The sequence below is a fragment of the Lepeophtheirus salmonis genome, chromosome 3 (assembly GCF_016086655.4).
Source record: "Lepeophtheirus salmonis chromosome 3, UVic_Lsal_1.4, whole genome shotgun sequence".
Lineage (NCBI taxonomy): Eukaryota > Metazoa > Arthropoda > Copepoda > Siphonostomatoida > Caligidae > Lepeophtheirus > Lepeophtheirus salmonis.
This window is the reverse complement of record NC_052133.2, coordinates 49,094,081-49,114,000: the sequence shown is the minus strand read 5'-3', so window position 1 is coordinate 49,114,000 and position 19,920 is coordinate 49,094,081. Positions and strand designations below refer to the sequence as shown.

Here is a 19,920-nt window from a genome sequence, read left to right as displayed (position 1 = left end):
TTTCTAAACAAAGTGGCAGAGAGTGGCACCATCTTGCGGGAAAATAATACAACTCCCTGAATGATAATATTATTTACGATTAAATATAGGTATATTACTCAAATAAACATAATGTTGGGTCGTCCAGTCCAGTTTTAGAACCAATCTTATCGGTCCTAATATATAAAAAATAAAATTGATGAGTGTACGTTCGCGCCCCGGTGATTCCTAGAGAAAGACATTTACTTTTTGTATATGAATTTCACCAAAAGATTCCTAGGTTAGATGGAGTAATTATAATACTAAAATGTTTACTTATACTTAATCAGTGCAACTCACTCTAACCAATTAAAGGAACATTAAAAAAAAAAGTTTAAATATCTGTGTTCAAGCTTTTGTCCAGATAGCATGTTTTTTCGCACTGGGTCAGTGATTATTATTATATTTTAACGATTTGTAACATCGTGAATTATTCTGGGCCTTCATATAAAATAAATTTTTGTTCAGATAATAATGATTTACCAGGATTCTCTCAGGATCGCGAAATAACGCTTAAATTTTCCAGAAATTACGGGATGGAAAAAACCGTATAAAATGACAGTCCCACCTATCAACTATCTCTGTCGATAGCTGTTTAAGTGATCTAAATGAGAGGTTTAAAAACAAAATGATGATTCAAGACCACTTGTTGAAAGTACGACATCTGGGATATTTTTTTCACTCTGTTTTTAAACTCTTGGTATTCATGTCATGGTTTTTCACATATGTACGTATTTATATGAAAATAAATAGAGTTACGCGCGTATTTTTTGTAGTAGTTGTTGTCGAAGAAGCGTATATTCCATATTATTATTAACATAAATATGGAGAAAGTGGAATAAACAGGGAACCCCTGCATTTTGCAGACTTCCTTCCTCCCTTAGACAGTTATTATTCATACTGAAGTGTTGTGAAAGTACCAATTTTTTGTACCGGTTCCCGTATAAAAATGAGTATCCCTATTTTAATACTTTTTCAATATTTATTAGACCAAAAATATAAAAAACTAAACTGTCAAACAGACAAAGGTGATGGGATCAATAAGAGCTATATGATAATTGTTAATTCTCAAAAAGTAGGGTGGACATGACCACTTGACTTGAACAACCCCAAACAACAGCAATTAGGATGATGCACTTCTCGGTCTCTTGGTTAATGATGGGACTAGCTTCGAAATGTGATGACGTTGTAAAATACCATTTTCATTCTTACTAACCTTCTTTTATACAGAACAAGTATCAATTTTGGGGGTTACATCATCGAATTGACTCATGATCAGTGGCGTTGCTAGCCCCTTATTGGGAGAGGGGGCTTGAGCCCATCCATTGGTTCTCAAGTCTTCTCCCCTCAAAAAAAATTTTCATCATATCTAATATATATTTATAAGGCTGTTTTTGATGTATTCACACATGGAATCCAAACTGGTCGAACAGATCTGTCTGAAATTTTGCAAGTAGACCTATAAAATAACCAAACATGCTCCTATGATATTTTTTTTATTTTTTTTGGCCACCGAGGACATTAAGAGTCTGTTTTTGACCGAAATATAACTTCCTTTTCTCTTTCTTTATCTCTCTCCCTCTCTCTGCCCATCCCCTCTTTTCTTCTTCCTATGTATCTTTCTACATCCCTCTCTCTCTCTCTTTTTCTTCTACCTTCATTCTTTGTTTATATTCCCCTCCATTCATCCTGCAACGCAGGTGCCCTTTGCCTAGAATATTTATAAAGTAAACCTATTTATATAATGCTGTTGATAATTTTCCACTGCAAATCCTCACAGGGACTCTCCGTCTTTTATTAGGAGGGACGAATGTTCAATCAGGTTTTGAACATAATTGAATGTAGTAGAAAAGGAGGTTCACTACTCAGGAGTTAAATAATAATGACAACAGCTGAGCATAAGAAAATTCCTTCTTCAAATTACCAATTCCATATAAAAAAATGGCCAGCTAAAAATATGTACACATGATTTACATCACAAAATATGAGCATAGACTCAAATGATATGGATTTTCAAAAGTGTTAATAAAGAAAGGCATTTAAAATCAATATTGTAACTCGGAGGATTAAAAGAATGTTTGGGAGAAGATGAGTTTAGCTGTCATGACGTTTCAATAAATCAGCTGCAAGTAGATATGAGATGAAGGGGATTAACTACGCAAAAGACCATCAGTTTTACTCTTTTTTTTCTCATTAACTAGCAGAGACGTCAGGGGGAAATTTAGGGAATTTTTGCTTCTTACTAGATATTTTTTTCCAACAAAATTAAGTTTTGTGAATAGTTATAGATTTTTGAAAAAAAAAACTAGATTTTTGAAATATTTTTCAAAAAATTTAATATATGAAATTCAATTTATGAACTTTTTTGTGAATAGCTGTGAAATTTTTAAAGTTTTTTCCAGAAATTTAATAATTGAAATTTAATTTTTGAATTTTTTTCATAATATAATAATTAGTGTATTATTTTTAATACAAAATCCAAAAACCAATCCTCCCCTCTCCCCCCAAAAAAATATATATATAATCTTACGGATGCCCCTGACTAGTAATTACTTTATACTTAAATGTTATTTCCTCAAGATAGCACCTTTAATAAATAAAATAAAAACCCAGTTCAGGTTGCAAATACAAAAAGTCCCACACTCGTCTAATGTCATATTTTTAACAACCATACTAATTTATAATATAAGTAACTGCATGTAAGTCTCTTCTACCTCCCAATAAAAGAGGTCTTCAGAGCACTGTGTGCATGTTTCTTTTTTTATTAACGAGGGGAAGATGAAGCGAAAAAGTGAAATTTACTTCCGAAAAAGGGTTAATACAAACGATGCGAATTTTTTTTATTCTCAAAAATAAATAACAATAAGTATAAAAGAATACTTTGAGGAAAAAGGAAGTCATTGAACTAGTTCAAGGTCGAAGATTTACGTTGTATATATATATATTAATAACATAATATATATACAAAGTAGATAATAAAATGTAGAAACTTTTTTTCCCATATTTTGTATAAAAATAATATTAATTTGTATATTTATGTCCTCTAATAATATGTGATCCTTATTATTCCAGTCTCTCAACCTTTCATCTTTCAAAAACTGAATGACAAATGGCCCAAAATCATTTGGTAGTTTAAGCCAATGCTTCCCAATAATAATAATTGAAGAGAATTGTTCACAGTTCCACAACAAGAGATAATTATTATTCAACCAATCAACAATCAAAACACTTATTGGGGCAGTGGTTCTTAACACGGGTTCTGTGAGTCAGTCTAAAGGCTTCAAGAGACCTCAAGGGACACACCCAACTCATATTATTTGTGAGGACAGGTTCGGCTTGACCAATTAAGAAGGATTTGGTTAATGTTCATATGAAACTAATGGGGTTTAGTACTTCCAAATAGGTTAAGAACCACTTAATTTTGTAAATTTGTGTGTTATTCAAGTAATGGCGTGTGGGGCTATGTACAAAGTACGTACGCAGTTAAACAAAATACGTACGCAGTTAAGAGGCAGGATGGTTTTTGAAATTGCAAACACATTCTATAATAATTATGTGAATTAAAAGTAAATATGGGGAGGCCAAAAATTGCGTACATACATTGTACAAGGAGCCTGACTATAATATCATTGCAATGTGATCATTATTCTGTAGGATTCTCTAACCTTTTTCTCTTCCAAAAGTATTTTTTACCCCATAACGTCTTCCCAATTACAGTTAGACTATTTTCTTTAATTATTAATATGGCTGCGTTATACAAACGGATTTGTTATTTGAGTGACAATGGGCGGATTACTCAACATCAATAGTGCCAACAAATACTAGCCCTGACATGATTATTGGTGGACCTGGGCTCTTCCATCCGGTGATTACGGTATTGTTTAGTAAATAGTTGACAAGAGTTCATTCGGACTTATTCAATGAACGTTTAGAACTCTACTAAAGGTCATGTGTGCACAGATTTATGTCTCAACCTTTCCTTCACTCAAAAGAGGGATAAATTAAAAAAGGGTCAAATTAGTTGGTAGACAATTTTTTTCTAAGTTTGAGACTATTCTTCAATACTAAATGAGTAGAATAGTTAATAGCTCTTTAGAAGAGATCATTCGACTTCAGCCCATCAATGTTTAGAACACTACCTAAGAACATAAATAAATCTTTATTGTACAAATCTCTCAACCCTTTCTTCTTTGCCCATATGAAAAAGAAATATAAAAGATCAAGAATCAGAATTGGTGTTTGACTTAGTGTTGAGTTTGGATATGGAAATTTTACTCAATTTTAAGACCTTTATAATTTTTGTAAGATCAAACTAATGAATCTTACGAACAAAGTGACTATTCTTCAATGATTGATTAACTGTAAGGAATTGTTTTCAGCTCAACAATTTCTCTACAAGTCTTCAAGTTATACTATAGGGATATTGAAAGGCAGGAGTACTCAAATTTATCTCTCAATCTTTCAACAACAACAAAAGTTGCAGTTGTAAGCCAATTTTTTCCAACGACGGAACTATTCTTTAAATAACAAATAACAGTGTAGGACATTGTTTACAGCTCTTAACAAGGGCTAATTCCAGCTCTACTAAACAGGAATAAAAAAGACTAGGTTACATAATTGATGGCTCACCATTTCTTCCTCTCAAAGAGGTCCAAACAAGTTTTTAGCAACTCTTTTCAACTGTGCAAGACCATCCTTCTAAAATACTGTAGGACATTATTTAAAGCTCTTAACAAAATGCTTATTCGTGTTCTGCAAAGTCCATGCAAGTCCAAATATATTCTCTAGTCTTGGCTCAAAAGTTCAAGTCCTTGAATATTGACTCCAGCTCAAGTCCTTAGAAAAGCTTATATGCAAGAAACAAATTAAAATGACTTTCGAGTCCAATAAAAGTTGTGAGTGTTAAGTTTCGAGTCCAAGTCTCGAGTCTTTGATTGTAATGATAAAATCATTTTTCAAATCTTTAAAAAGATCAGAATCAAGTCCATGTTGTCTCAAGTTCAAGTTATCAACTGTACAATTAATTAATAAGGGCTTAGAATCAAGATTAATAGTTGAAAAATTCACAGCTGACAAGAAATACAGTATATATACATTTTAATGTGATACTATGCCAAGATACAAAAAGGCATCCATAATTGCTTGAAAAGACCTTTGGTCCAGAGTCAAACCCCCTTTTAAAAAACGTATAAATAAAATACCTACATCACTACAATTTTAAGGCATGTTTGAGTGAATTATAGGCTTTGTTTTCAAATGATTTAAGATATTCCAAGATTTTTATGGATAGTTTAGAACTTTTATTTTGACTTATATTGACTCTAATATGGCCTTTCAACATGGATATAAAAAATAATTAATAATTGCTTAAAAGGAGTTATGTTATGGAGTTAAACACCCTTTTAAAAAGTGTATATCCAGTATGTCAATATAAAAATAATCTTAAACAAAAAATCAAGAAATAAAAGGCAATCCTAAACTATTTTTTTACTTCATATAAGCATTAAAACCCAATATTTCATACACATATTTGAGTGAGATATAGAAGTTTATTAATCAAATTTGGTGTATGAGTTAAGATATCCAAGAATTGTAACTATAGCTTAGAAATTTTACTTGATTTAAGAGACTTTATTAACCCCAATATGGTCTTTTAAATACATAAAATCGAACAGATACTCCGTCTTATTGTATTGTGGCGATCAATTTTAGTTATTTTAAGTGTTATTTGCGGTGTACCCAAAGGGTGAATATGAATAATCTTTGCTGATAAAAATACACGAATATTCGCCAAAGAATAAAAATGTAATCCACATCCATTCCAGTTCGCTTTTGAGTTGACGGGTCACATCCATTTCTTGGAAGAATTAAATGAAAAATTTTAAATTGTCAGATAGTTTTTTTCTTGTTTTTTTTTGTTTTTTTTGCAAAAAAAAAGATGAATTTCACCATTAATTTTCATAAGTTAAGCAAATTACAGGATTGATCTTATCTAGTGGTCCAAATTTTATTAGTTTAATTCCAGAATGACATTGGTGCAAAATCACGAAGGAGGTTAAAACAAAACATCTTATCTCTGAATAGAGCAATCTGAGACGGTTTGACAAAGTCTTGTTCGTTTCTGACATCAAAAATTTCACCTTTGATGTCATTGTGAATAAGTAGAACAGCTGCTAAATCACAATTGAACATTCAGATAATTTCTCAGCCTCAGAACAAAAAAATCCAGCCAGAACCATGGTCTTGAGCATTGTAGAGCCTACCTCTCGTCCCATTTTTTGTAGAGAGGAAGGAGTGGCTCAATGCAGAAGCTTACATGGAACTTCTGGATTAGAAAGTGCCATCTTAGGCCAAAGAAAAGTTTGGCGCAACTAAGACCCATGCTTTTCTGAGAGACAACTTTACGGACCTTTGGGACCTTAACATGCCCTCTCCAGATGCGAACCCCTTGGGCTACTCTCTGTTGGTTTGTCTGGAGGAAAGGGTGTGTGCTACTCCTCAAATGAGTGGCCAGTTTCTAGAGACTTCCATGAAGAAGGAGTGGACCAAGCTCGAGTCTGACTACTTAGTCATTGTCTGCAAGGGTTTAGGGCTACTATTGAGGCAATTATTAGAGCTGTGGATTCTCATATTGAATAAAAGTTGTACCGAGCACTATTTTCAGAAGATTTTTTTATATAAATGTCCTCTCAAAACCTCTCGCTTAAATTTTACTCTTGAAAAAATGAAAATAAGAAATATGTGTACTATGAGATAAGATGAACCCTTTTTTTTTTTTTTTTTGTAATGCAAATAGTGACCTGTCAACACAAAAAGTATTTAGAATAATTTTTTGATTGTTCCCCCAAGAATACAAATGTATTTCTTTGTCAATTTACAGAAAAATCCTTCTAGCTTGCTTTTGTGTTGACGGGTCACATATGTAAATAGCCGTATACTTATATAGGTAAACCAAGCAATGCCTCTCCTCAATAAAGGCAAAATAAATAAATAAAAACACATATGTACATAAAAGGATTTTTTTATTTATGCTAACAGAAGATTTTTACGTGTTTTTATTGTTATTTATTTTATTCGTGGTGGTGAAAGTTGTTCTGGATGGATTTAAAATAAGTAAATAAAAAATATGAACGTACGCGTCATTGTAAATGCGTAAAGCGGAACGGAGATTCCAACCAAGTTTTTTTTTTTTTTTTTTTTCTCTATGTATGATTGTATTTCTCGCGTTAAAAACAATAATATAATTTTACATTAAAATAAAAGTTTCTGGTGGAAGTAAAAAAAATAAAATAACGGTAAGTTGGTGAAAGAGAAAAGTGGAACTTTAATGAAGTCGTTTTTTGTTTTTGTTTTAACTATGTACAATGTACTAAAGTGGGATTTGTACATGTTGTTAATTAGGTACAAAATATGTAGTATCAGGGGGGTCCGCAGGGGTGGGCTCGAAGGACTGTAGCACCACCCTCCCAAAATTAAGGAATTTTTGCTCTTTACTAGAAAATGTAATTTATTTTTTCAAAAAAAAATATCGAAGAAATTTTATTTTCTGTGCATAGCTACGGATTTATGACTTTTTTTTCAAAAAAATTGGATATTTAATGTTTGAAATTTTTTTCAAAAAATATAATTTCCTATGAAAAACTATTAATTTTTCTCCAAAAATTTAATTTTTGAATTTTTTTTATGAAAAATTTAATAATTAAAATTTTGATGTCAAATTTTTTTTTGTTGAATAGCTGTGGATTTTGGAAATTTTTTTCATTTTTGAATTTTTTTTACAAAAAATTTAATTTTTAAAATTTTGTGTCAAAATTTTTTTTGTTGAAAAGTTGCAGATTTTTTGAAATTTTTCTCCAAAAATTTAATTTTTGAATTTTTTTTACAAAAATTTAATGTTTAAATTTTGTGTCAAAAATTTTTTTGTTGAATAGCTGTGGATTTTTGAAATTTTTTGTAAAAAAAAATTCATTTTTTAAATTATTTTCGGAAAAAGTTTAATTTTATGTGAATGGTAGTTGATTACTGATATTTTTTTCAAATTTTTTTTTATTTGGAATTAAATCTTTTCAAAAAAATTACAAAAAGCTATCCCCCCTCCAAGAAAATATTATCCTGCAGATGCCCTTGCGTTTACCCACCAGATATGCAGTTAAGTTAAAAGGGAAAATATTGAGCAAAAAATGATTTAATGCATTAAACAAACTAATTAGTTTAATGAACAGTTTAAAGTATATGTAATGCGTCAACGTAAAGGCAATCTTAAACAAAAAATCAAGAAAGGAGACAATCCATAATATTTTTTTTTAACTTTAAATGTACCTTGTATGCTGTGCTTCATTTTAATACTAATTAAGTGAAATGAACTCGGACATAAAAACATCAAGGATATATTTAATCAATGTGTACGAGGGGGGTCTGAAAAGTTTCTGACTCACCAAAAGATGAAATACTTTTTTTGTGAATTACTCCGAGTTGGATTGACTTAGACACTTCCAATTTTAACACATCAAGCTTTTATTATTATTATTAAAATGATGATTTATTCAATTCATTTGTACAAAATCCCCCGATCCCCTAAATTCAATGTAATTCTGTGTTTTATTTTTCAAAAATTCCTTTATTTGTGAAATGTTTTTCAATGTTTGAACGTATTTTGATGATATTTTAACAATTTAGCTTTAAAAAAATATTACTTGAAGTAAAAATGAGTAGTGAGCCGCACTTAAACATTAAGCAGGCAGAAATGTGGCCCACGGCTACGCGTTGAACATCCCTTGTTTAGATCTTTATGTGACTTATATATAATCATTTTTCTTTGGGTATGTCTATATGTACACTAGTCGTTCGACCTGAAATTCCTCTGTCATCGTGAACTTTGGGATTCTTACAACATCCTCAAAAACTTTTCCCATCATTACACAGATATTATGACATTTACATATGCATGGGGCATACATACTATGGAAGGGAAATTCCTCTCCGAACGCCCAACTTTGGAGATTAGTCAGTACATCATTAATTTTATGTATGTACATTGTGGTCTGATGATCCCGTTTGCTGGGATTTATCGGGGTTTTACACCTATAATAAATTTCATAAGTTAAGCTTCATTTAATTATATATAATTAAATCAAAGGCATGAACGGTATTTACTTATACCAGTTGCAGATTTTCAATCTTTACAAATGAACACTCTAACTTCAATCAGATTTATGAGATAACATGTCCGAATTTAATAAAACTTTTTATTTTATTTTATATTCATATATTGAAATAACTAATTTAACCTCTGTCAACCTCAATGACAACGAATAGCCTCCTCCTGAAGGAATAACAGCACTTCTTTATCAACAGAAGCCCTGAAGGCTTCGATATTGGGGTGCCGAATTTTAAAGGCTTTGGACCCAATATGCGGCCAGAAATCAAAGTCTAACGGGTGCAAGTATTGGCTGTATAAAGGCCATATTCTGGACCACTTTTGCCATTTGTGCTGTTCCATTATTGCCCCACATATCCATGTGGAAATGTTGTCTTCACCAATGGGATGAACTTTGTCCTCAGGATGATCATCCAGTCAGTCTCATTGAGGCATTATCCGGTTGAGAATCAGATAGGGGAGTCATGGCACCTTTGGATGAATTAATAACTTTCTTCCTGCCACGCTTCTCCCTGCTGTTGTTGTCCTCTATCTTCCTCTGGATTGTGGACACAGGGGTTTTGTATACGCCTACATGGCAAGCAGTCTCTGCCACACTCATCCCTGCCCGAAGGAGTGCAGAGATCTTAATCATGTTGTCTCTTTCAGTGTTCATCTTAGCATGGAGAGAAAAATGTAAGTAATAAACTGTGCTGCGAATTCATCAAGGAATCCTTTGTAATTAGCTTTAAGACTTTTTGATATAAATGTCAGGAAACACTTCAAGAAAAAGGTTAAATTTTTGTACAGATTGGAAATCTGCACCCGGCATTAGTTTGTTTAGAAAAGCGGATCGAGTCTTACCGCCAAATAATTCAAAATTGTATTTGGAGTGCTATAAAAATATATTAAAAAGGAATGCTCTTTTTAAGTTATTTATTACTTAACCATCTTGCAAATATTTTTTTTTAGTCTGTTCATACCTTATTAAACGTTAATACATAGTGGTGAAGAATCACTCAATTAAAATTTTGTAGTTCATCGTTTTTAGTGAAATCATCATCTGTCTTAAAAACTCGCCAAGAAATAAGCACGACTACGTCACATATAATTATAAATCGTTTGCTTCTCGGGCTTTCACACAACACTTTGGTCTCTGGAACCAGTTCAAAAGTGGGGAAGGGTCAGTTTAATAAAAATGACGTCATATATGGATGTAAATAATTGAGCAACTTTGTTCATTCTTATTTATAGTAATCAAGGAAAGTTTTTCAGTCTATTTGTCTAAAGAGGACTCATTTTTGAGTGCCTGCTTAATATCACATAACTACTAGATCTAAAAGATATAAATGTAGCAACGAGCGTGTGGAGCTAAAACTCTGCACATCATATTAAAAAAGAAAATAAAGTGGGAAGACATATCCAATCCATACTATTAAAGCAAAGTTTGTCCGTCTATTCGTATGATCACCAATGCTTCAATACTCCAAGCAAAGAAGTGTAGTCCGGCTATTCGTTCATAATATGATTGTTTAGATCCCAACATGGCTGACATTAACCATCCTGACGTCATACTTACCAACTGTATTCGTTAAATAGCTCACACTTTAATACAGTATAGAGTATTCCTTGGTTGAAGTTAACAGGGCTTAATATACCGTTCAATAACTCAACGTTCACAACACTCATTATAAGGGCTAGTAGGTCTCAAATCGACAGCTAACAAATGATTTGATTCTTATTTTTCATAAAAGTAGTGAAATAACTTTAGTTTTATAAATGACTACATCATTTATTTCATAATTGAATTCCTCCTTCTTTGCAAAAATTAACCAAAATACATGTTTGCACTAACTGAATACAAGGTTATCCTTTATTGCACATTGTTTTTAATAGCATGTATGTAGAATGTACATGCTATGGTTTTTCCTTTCCCGTGAATTTATCTTTGAACAGGTCCCCGGTAAATGCTGGGATACCATTAATAAATGCTTTCAATTTCAGTATTTATATATATATGTATACATATTTTAATAAGTTAGTCTTCCAATTTAATAACCCGATCTGATCCGAAATAAAAAGCTTAAATATTAAGTGATGAAGGAGCTAATTTTTGGTTGTATGGTTGTAAAATATACAACCCGGCCCACGTACTGAACATTAACTTGAATCACTATAATCCATGTTACTCTTGTATAAGAAAAATAGCGGCATTAACCAGCATTGGCCAGAGCAATTAGGCGTCGGCTAAGAGACAAATTTTGCTTAAATGATATAGAAGATAACTCCCAAAGGAATCTTCAATGTTATAGTCCATTTTTCATGAGCACACTCACACGTAACTACTTAATACGTATATGAATCCATAAATGTGTTTTCCTCAAAAATAATCATTATAAGAGTTTAGGAATAATAAAATAATATTATGAGATGGCTGATGAGTACATTAGTCTCTCGAGCGCTCATTAACTGCGAGAGTTAATTCATTTGTACAAGCCGTGTTTTATGTTTTATTCAAAACTTAACATATAATGAAAATGTATATTGATTATTATGTACACACAAGAGAGCAATAAAAAAGGTACAGAAACAGAGCTGCGAATGCAATATTTCAAAGATAGGACTACATTGATATTTTTTAATTCAAAAATATATGTATAATATACATCAGGGACCACTATATGCAATGCATCCTCTATACACGCTCGATGCTATAAATACGCACCTGCAATAGTTCATTAATACGACTCCATTGTAATTTCTTTGAAAAAAATATCAGGGAGTACTATATGCAGTACATCTTGTGGGTGTTTTTCATACAAACAGACATGCAGATAAACTTTGCTATATTAATATAGATGGGACATCTGAAATTATAGATTTCATTCTGCTCTAAAAAAAATATAACATTTCAAATATGGAACGTTTTATGCTGATATGGCACAGTACACAAATTATTTACTGACACATAAAACCCCAAGAAATCCCGGGAAAATGGGATCTTGGGAGAGAAACCCTTGTACATACATACATCTAACATAAGTACAAGTTGTAAAAAAAATGAATTAACTCCTCACCACAATGCAATCAGTGATCATTCTACAAATTGCAATTTAAAAAAGTTGTAAAATTGATTTATTGATATTTTTTAAATAAAAAAAATGTATCCACCTTCTTTGAAAGTAGAACTTTAAGATATAGAAACTCTCAGAAATCACACTATACGTATTATTTTTGCTATTTTTCCCTTTACTTTGAGCCGGACCAAACCAATTTGGCGCCCTGGACAAGATTTTGGATGACACCCCCACATTGCATCGCATTAGATTACTGTACACAGGTGAGATCTGTGCCACCAAACAGTTGGATTATGTCTGATAGTATTCAATAAATTCACCTCCAGCCTCAATTAAAGTCTCTATACGAGGACGAAAGCGTAAGAAGACCTTCGCCACTTGGTCCCTTGGCAAATACTGACATTCCGGCTTGGCCTGACTTCTTAGTTCTGTTGCAGGGGGTAGGGTTGGTTTGTCGGTGCATCGCACTCCACACAAAAAAAAATCCATTCGATTTAGATCCATTGAATTTGGAGGCCAAAATTCAATCGAGATGAAGTCGTCAAAATTGCCTTGGAGCTACTTGATACTTTCTTTTAGGTGTGGTAGGGAGGCAAGTTCTTTAGTGGATCAAAGAATTGTTATGTTGTCGCTCTTTGCACGGATCCCAAGGAGGATTCAGTTGCCTAAGTGGCCACATTTGATCAAGAGAGCGCTCGAAAATGGCAGCTTAGATAGCTTGCGTACCTAGTATTTGCTCACAAGAAACTAAACAACTTTGAATTTATTTGATTCAAATAAAGCAACTGGGCAAGCAAATTACTTAGAACTAATCAATTAAATATGGCAAATGTATATTTAAAACACTTAGCATTAAATAGCCTTTTGAATTTAATTTAACAAAAATTACAAAGTTGTGAATCAAAATGGTAACAAAAAAAGATATTTTACAAAGAATTCTAGTGGTGTTTCTTGGTACTTTTTTAACTTTAATGACTAAAAAACTACACCATCAATTCCTCAACGTCACATAATCTGCAACAGCGTTACTCTCCTCGTATTTTTTTCAGCAAAGGCATCCAAACATTATCATATGACAACTGATTTGAGACCAAATGGTTTATGCTTATAATGGCAAGTCCACTGAGGCGTTATTGCATCATAGTAGATCTCAGGTAGGCTTCTTTCAGCAGCTACCAGTGTATCTGGATGAGTGGCAGAGAATTCTCAAAGAATTTATCTATACTGCTTACGCCACGGGACAGACCTGCACCTACCTATGAGGATTTTTATAATAATGGGAGGTACTCTCCAAGATCTCAAATCGAGATCCCCCATCCCACCAACCCCTATCACTCTATTGTTTTGTTCAGGACCTTTTTAATTGCGAGTCCCCGATAACTCCGATAGTTTTGGTCCAATTTGCATTTCAGATTATTGATCCGGACTTTTTCAAATCTCTGGTGTAGTAAATTAATGATGATTTTTTTTTTAGTTTTCCGATGGAGTTGCACTGATAAAGTATAAGTAAACATTATGTATTATATTATTACATTTTCTCCATTTGACCTAGGAATCTTCTTTGAAGTCCATATACATAAATAATGGAAACGACAAGGCGCCAACCTACGCATATTGAGTTCAAGAGAATAAATTATCCCTAGCGCGTTGTCCATTGAGCTATGTCGTTCCATCATACAATTGAGTTTCATTTGAAATTACTGTTTCTATCAGGAGATATCAGGATCCTGTTTTCCAGAGATATATTTGGGGTTTTTCAAAAAAGTATTTCGGTGGAGAATATCGGATTTAGTTATTAGAAAATAAAACATTCCTTCATCTAATTCATTCAATAAAAAGTTGAATGCAGGTTATTGAAGATTCACCTGAGATACAGACGATTTATGCCACAGTGCAAATATTGTGCATAATATAAAATGTGCCCAATCAATCACCTATAATAAAAGTACAAATGAATGTTTAATTTGTATAACTTGACCTTCTATGTAAGGAACCTGAATTAATGTTCGATCCATCATTTTTTCTTTTGAGAACAGGACTACATCAATTATCGTAGACTTATTGGGCTCAATTTTTGGTCTTATGAATAGACTTTCACAAACGGCTATCTCAGAAGTGTATCAATAAAAGCTCTAAGATATCCGCGGAGTCGAAATGGAGGATTTACGCTCTAAAATGGGAAAAATGTAGATAAGTTCATAAAGAAATATCTTTCCCAGAAGTCAAAAACATATCCTACAATGAATCAATATCATTGTAGAATTCTTAAAGAAGTTTGTGAAGTTGCTGGACTTGTAGTCTATTCTTTGGATGAAGAAGAAATAATCGACACATTGTAGTCTTAAAGCAGGAATTTGCAACTTCTGAAGAGGAACTACCTTGTCACAGAGGTGGAAAAAAGTATGATCGACAATAAACTGAGCGTTAAAATGTGCTTTTTAAGGCACAAGAAGTCCAGGAAGGAAGTGAAGATACAAAATCTAAACTGTCTTAAGAGCCTAAAGTATCCTATTTGGATCAGTTCAAAGTCTCCAGTTGCTGTGATTGCAAAAATGTCCTATTGGTATAGTGACAGCTTAAAGTAAATAAGATAGAAGAGCTATGCAAGAAGTATAAGCGGAAATCCGAGCTAAAAAAACGGGGACAAATACGACGAGTCTTGAAGCTAGGTATATTGCAAAAATAGACTTATAATTAATTATATGAGTAAATTTTGATCTTATTTATATAAAATAAAGTAATCATGAAATAAATACCTTAAATTTCACAATATTTATTACTTATTATCTCATCCCGGAATTTACCTGGATCCCGGGATTTAAAAATTGATTCCCAGGTAGTAATATGATTTATACTTGCAATATAATATTTAAAATTAGGGATGATCAGATTCGTTCCTCTTCACCTAAATGGAGCATGAGCTAATGGTAGGACCGATCCACATTTTCTCAAATCCGGGTAGGTTCGGATCTTTAGACAAAATTGTTCGAGTAAATTTTGGATACCCCAACTTTTGGATCCATATCCGAAACCAAAATTTCACGAATATTTGTTTTGAATTTTATGAGGATTTTACCCGGAGTTCAGAGCTTAATAAAATAGAATCTGGATTAAGGTTGTCTATACCGTATCAGAGTACTTCAGATCCGGATCCAAGACCCAAAATCTTGTTATTAAGCAATACTATATGCTTTTTAAGATCCGGAAAACCCGTTCAAGGACCCACAGAAAACAAGTTGTTTTTAACGATTGATATTCTGTTTATTAATACAGCTTAGTTCATTGCGCCATCTAGCGTTTATATATGTTTTTTTCTTGTTTGATCATACCCTATTGGCTATAAACAAAAAACTTTATACACTAAGGTGGTCCTATTTTGATGTATAAAGAACATTTTGTTTGATAAGTGTAGATTTGAAGGCAAGAGCATCAAAATTTTGAAATAAATAAATATAACGCATTAATTTAATTATTGAGTAATGATTATAAACGGCATTATGATACTTTTTGGAGACATCCTAGATATAAGTTCATATTCTCATTGAGTACTGTATTAATGAAGCGAAGTGTAATAGAGTTAATAAATAGACGTTAAGAACAATTATTAATAATTTAGACCATAGACGACAAAAAAACAATGGCTTCACTTGGACATTATTTAATTTCTTTGAGTTACTACTTCCATTTTATTAATTGATTCATGTTTGATTTTTTCATAGAAAATAGATTTTTTGATCTTGATAGAACTAATAAAACCAGACATTTCATAAATGTATAAATAATTATCCGGACATGTCTTTGAAAAAGAGAGCAGTTGATTTGATATTTTTTTAAATCTATCCCTTGCTTTGTACGTAAACGATCAAAATTTGATGGTATTTTGTGAATCCTCTTTTTATAGTGACTTGTTTTCGTGACTTTTGAAACGTGTTATTGCATTAAATTTATGTTTTTAAGAAAAAGGCTTTACATACACTTTCATTTATGCTTCTATGCTCAATACATCAATCCATTTCTTCAAGGATCGAATCATTTTCCCCTCTAGAAAGATGTATACAATTGTTAATGAAACCTTATAGGGATCAGAGGAGTTGATATCCACAAAGCATTCACAACTCTAATGTATTTTTATCACCACTTTCCTTTTATTCTAAACATTGATTTATTTGAACTAGAAGTAAATTATATTAAATGGTGAATATCACTACTGCTATTAAATGAAGACTCGTCTAGGAGTTGAAGAGAACGGATGTAATTACCCTATAAACAAGTTAATGCTATATAGTTAGCTTAAGTATTCCAGGCCTTTGAAAGTTGGTTTATTGATATCTATTGTTCATTCACTTAGCAAAAACTACTATCTACCGGTGTGTAATTAAAAACTAAGCATTTTGAACTCTGAATTTTAACAAGTTTAACTTCAGACACTAAACTTTGTACAGATATTGGCACATGCATTGGGGTTTCTAATCTACAATGTAGCATCCACCGACTTTGATAATAGCCTTGATGTTCCACTGGAAGCTCTGAAAGGTGGTAATATTGTAATTGGTTGATTTCCGATTCTCTTCAACAGAAGTCTCAAGAGCTACAAGATTTGGGTTCCTTGTCCAGGAGGCCCTGGCCTTGACTTGCAGTCAGAAGGAATAGTCCAGCGGGTTGTCATCTTGCAAGTATGGTGGCCACATTGTTTTCTCCCATTTGAATGCTGGTCTCCAAAAGGGACTGTGTAACCTTTTCTGTGTTTGTTGGTGTAACATCATGTTGAATCTCATCTCGATGCCAATACTGTCATTAATGGCCTTTTGACGTTCTAATTAGTCTGCCTGCTCGCCTAAGTCAAGTTTTGGAACTCTATTGGTGGGTTTTATGGGAAGTTGAGTAGCAATCTTGATTAAATTGTCTCTTTGAGAGGCCATTTTTTGATTGGTTGTGTGATGATTTTTTTTTTTTTTTTTTGGAAGGGGATGTCAATACACACAATTAGCTAGCTGATTTGAGGAATGATTAATTCCTCTCATGTGCTTTTCTTATTTATCTCTTGTGTAAGTGTGCAGATTTCAACTACGCGCTCGGTATATATTAACAATTTAATGTCGAAGATTAGTAAAAATTTGAGTCAATGTGTAAATACACCTGTAAGTACATTGCTCTGTTCCCTACTTGTATGACGCTACGTGACCACAAAATTTTAACTGTGTAGTTTGTAGCTACCAATTAATTTTGGTTCATTTATTTTTTTCATTCAATGTAATTATGAAAGGCTGAGAGATGTAGGGAGTATTTTATTGTGATTTCCCGACAAATAATTCGATTTTAACTCATTAGCGTTCAGACAAGGCTGTCGAAACCAAATCAAAAGTAGAGAAAGGAGCAAGCTAAATAAAATGACGTAGTATATTGAGGACAATACAATCACGCAACTTTTCATCATTATTGTTCTTTAAAAAGTGAGGAAGATTTGAATAATGGTTCCTTAGTCCCCTACAAAGTTATCAAACGATGAAACAAAACGCACCTGTTATCTTGAGGAGATTTCTTTGGCTACGTGAAAAATGAAGTACCCCCACCCACTTCCCTGCAAGACGTCACTTTTGAGATACCTGGAATGGCCTTATTATAACAACTTTCACCGTGACGAATGCAGTTTTTTCTTACCTTTGAAGAATTTGCCTGGTTAATTCAATTAAAAGGGTGAACTAATGGAGGTTACGTAGTTACATTAACATTTATGGGGCTGTCAAGGCCCCCAGGGGGCAAAAAGGTGTTGCATAGACAACTAAATTTGGACAAATATTGGTCATGTGGTACACATGTTTTATAGCTTTGGTGTCCTATTCTGGGGCCTATGTGCTTAGGTACTACTAAAAGACAAGTAATCCAACAAATATCAACAACTCCAGTGTATATGCTTATCAGCTGTTTGCCTCTTATTAGTAAACAAGGGATATGTGGAAAGAAAAGTTTAGCAATTAGAAAACTAGAAAAGGAAAAACTGTTGATGGGTACTCTTCTTTTCTTCTAATTATTAAATTAGTAGTGGGGTTGTTAACGTATCCATCTAAAAGAAGAATTATTGCCTATCTTTGGTGTAAATTGTTTTTCAAATACATAATAAAATATATATAAATGTCTCTAACTATAATTATGATATTTTACTTTGCACTATTGGTATTCTAAATGTAGAAGGTTCTCCTGTTTTAGCAATAATTCATATTCTCCCACCAAAACCGTATAGCAGACAGTTGATATCAACAATGGTCTTAAAACAGTGATACCATTTGTCTCCCTCCCGCTTCTACTTGCACTTTTACACAAATCTCATCTCTACTAGTTAGAAAATTAAACATGGTGTTACCTCAATATAATAAAAATTTACGATAGATATTGTTGTCAATGGTCGTTTGGTTGAATTGGAAATGGCCATTACCAAAATTATGGAATAATAAGTCTTTTGTTGGGAAGAATTGGCTACTATGAACTGATTAGGATCTTTCTTCTGTTTCTTTTCGGAGAAGAGGCTGTGAGATAAATGTTGTTTGGTTGAACTCGAAATGTTTTATGATTGTTCAGTAATTGCTATGTTGTGAACAATTTCCTACTAACTAATTAATGAAGAATGGCTCAACAGTGGGTGATTATAGGGCGTAATTGCCCAACTTTCATTTAATTTCAGGGTTATTTCCTTTCTTTTTTTAGAGGAGGGACGGTTGAGAGATGGGATGAATATGTCGTATCTTTAAAAGGATCCATATATTACATAGCAATCCTAAATTTTTATTCACATGAAACATAATTTGTAATTATCATGTACATGTTATTACGTGTTTAATGTGTATTGCTATTAAACTGTATTAATTGCTTAATTAATCAATCAAAAAAGAAAATCCTGCAATAATATTTTGAAGAAATATTAATTATGATTATTTTGATTCGTCACATTTCAGTGAAGTTAAAGATCCAAATGAATAAATCGGGTCTAAAAAGTATTTGACCACCTATATAACAACAATTTAAGAGGTTTTATAAAGTTCCGATCAAATTTTTCCATTTATTTCAGCTGAAGCTGGATTACAATGCTAACGAAAATGTGCTGTAACATTGTTATATGCAAGGTTAATAGAAATAAAAGGTTATACCATAACGCGTGTACGACTGATGTTTGACGTCTTCCACTACGCTTTTAATATTGACGTCATAGTAGATGAGTGGTTGCGTGTTTTGTCAAAATCTGTGTGTCCTGCCCAGAGTCTGTACGATACATCAAATTGAAAATTCTAGCAAGCCCGATTACATGATGGTCTAATCTTGTATTTCTATTAACTTTGTTTATTTGTTAATTTACACCAAAAAAAAAAAGAGTATCTGTATGCCTGTGTATGTTTCCTTTCTGCGTGCCCATACCGTTGAACCTAGGAGCCTAACATTTTGCATAGGTGCCTCATTTGAACTTGGTTAGACTAAAAGGGAGATTAGATACGGATTTTTTTATAATCAAAAAGTGACTGGCGTCTCAAAAAACAACTATACAAATAACTACGTTGTCTAAATTGATTGAAAAGCAAAAAAGTTATGAGCAAAATAAGAAATCGATGATAATTGGACTTTCGTTTTTTTTTTTTTTTTTTTCAGGTGCAAAATATGTAATTTCAATAATATATTGGATTCGTAAATCAAATAAAGTTTGTA

At 32.5% G+C, this 19,920-nt stretch overlaps 1 pseudogene; it reads left to right on the top strand.

Annotated features, from left to right (window-relative positions):
* Nucleotides 1–13,341: 13,341 nt before the first annotated feature.
* LOC121115388 (sperm-associated antigen 7 homolog) lies at nt 13,342–14,925 on the top strand (annotated as a pseudogene).
* The last annotated feature ends 4,995 nt before the right edge of the window (nt 14,926–19,920 follow it).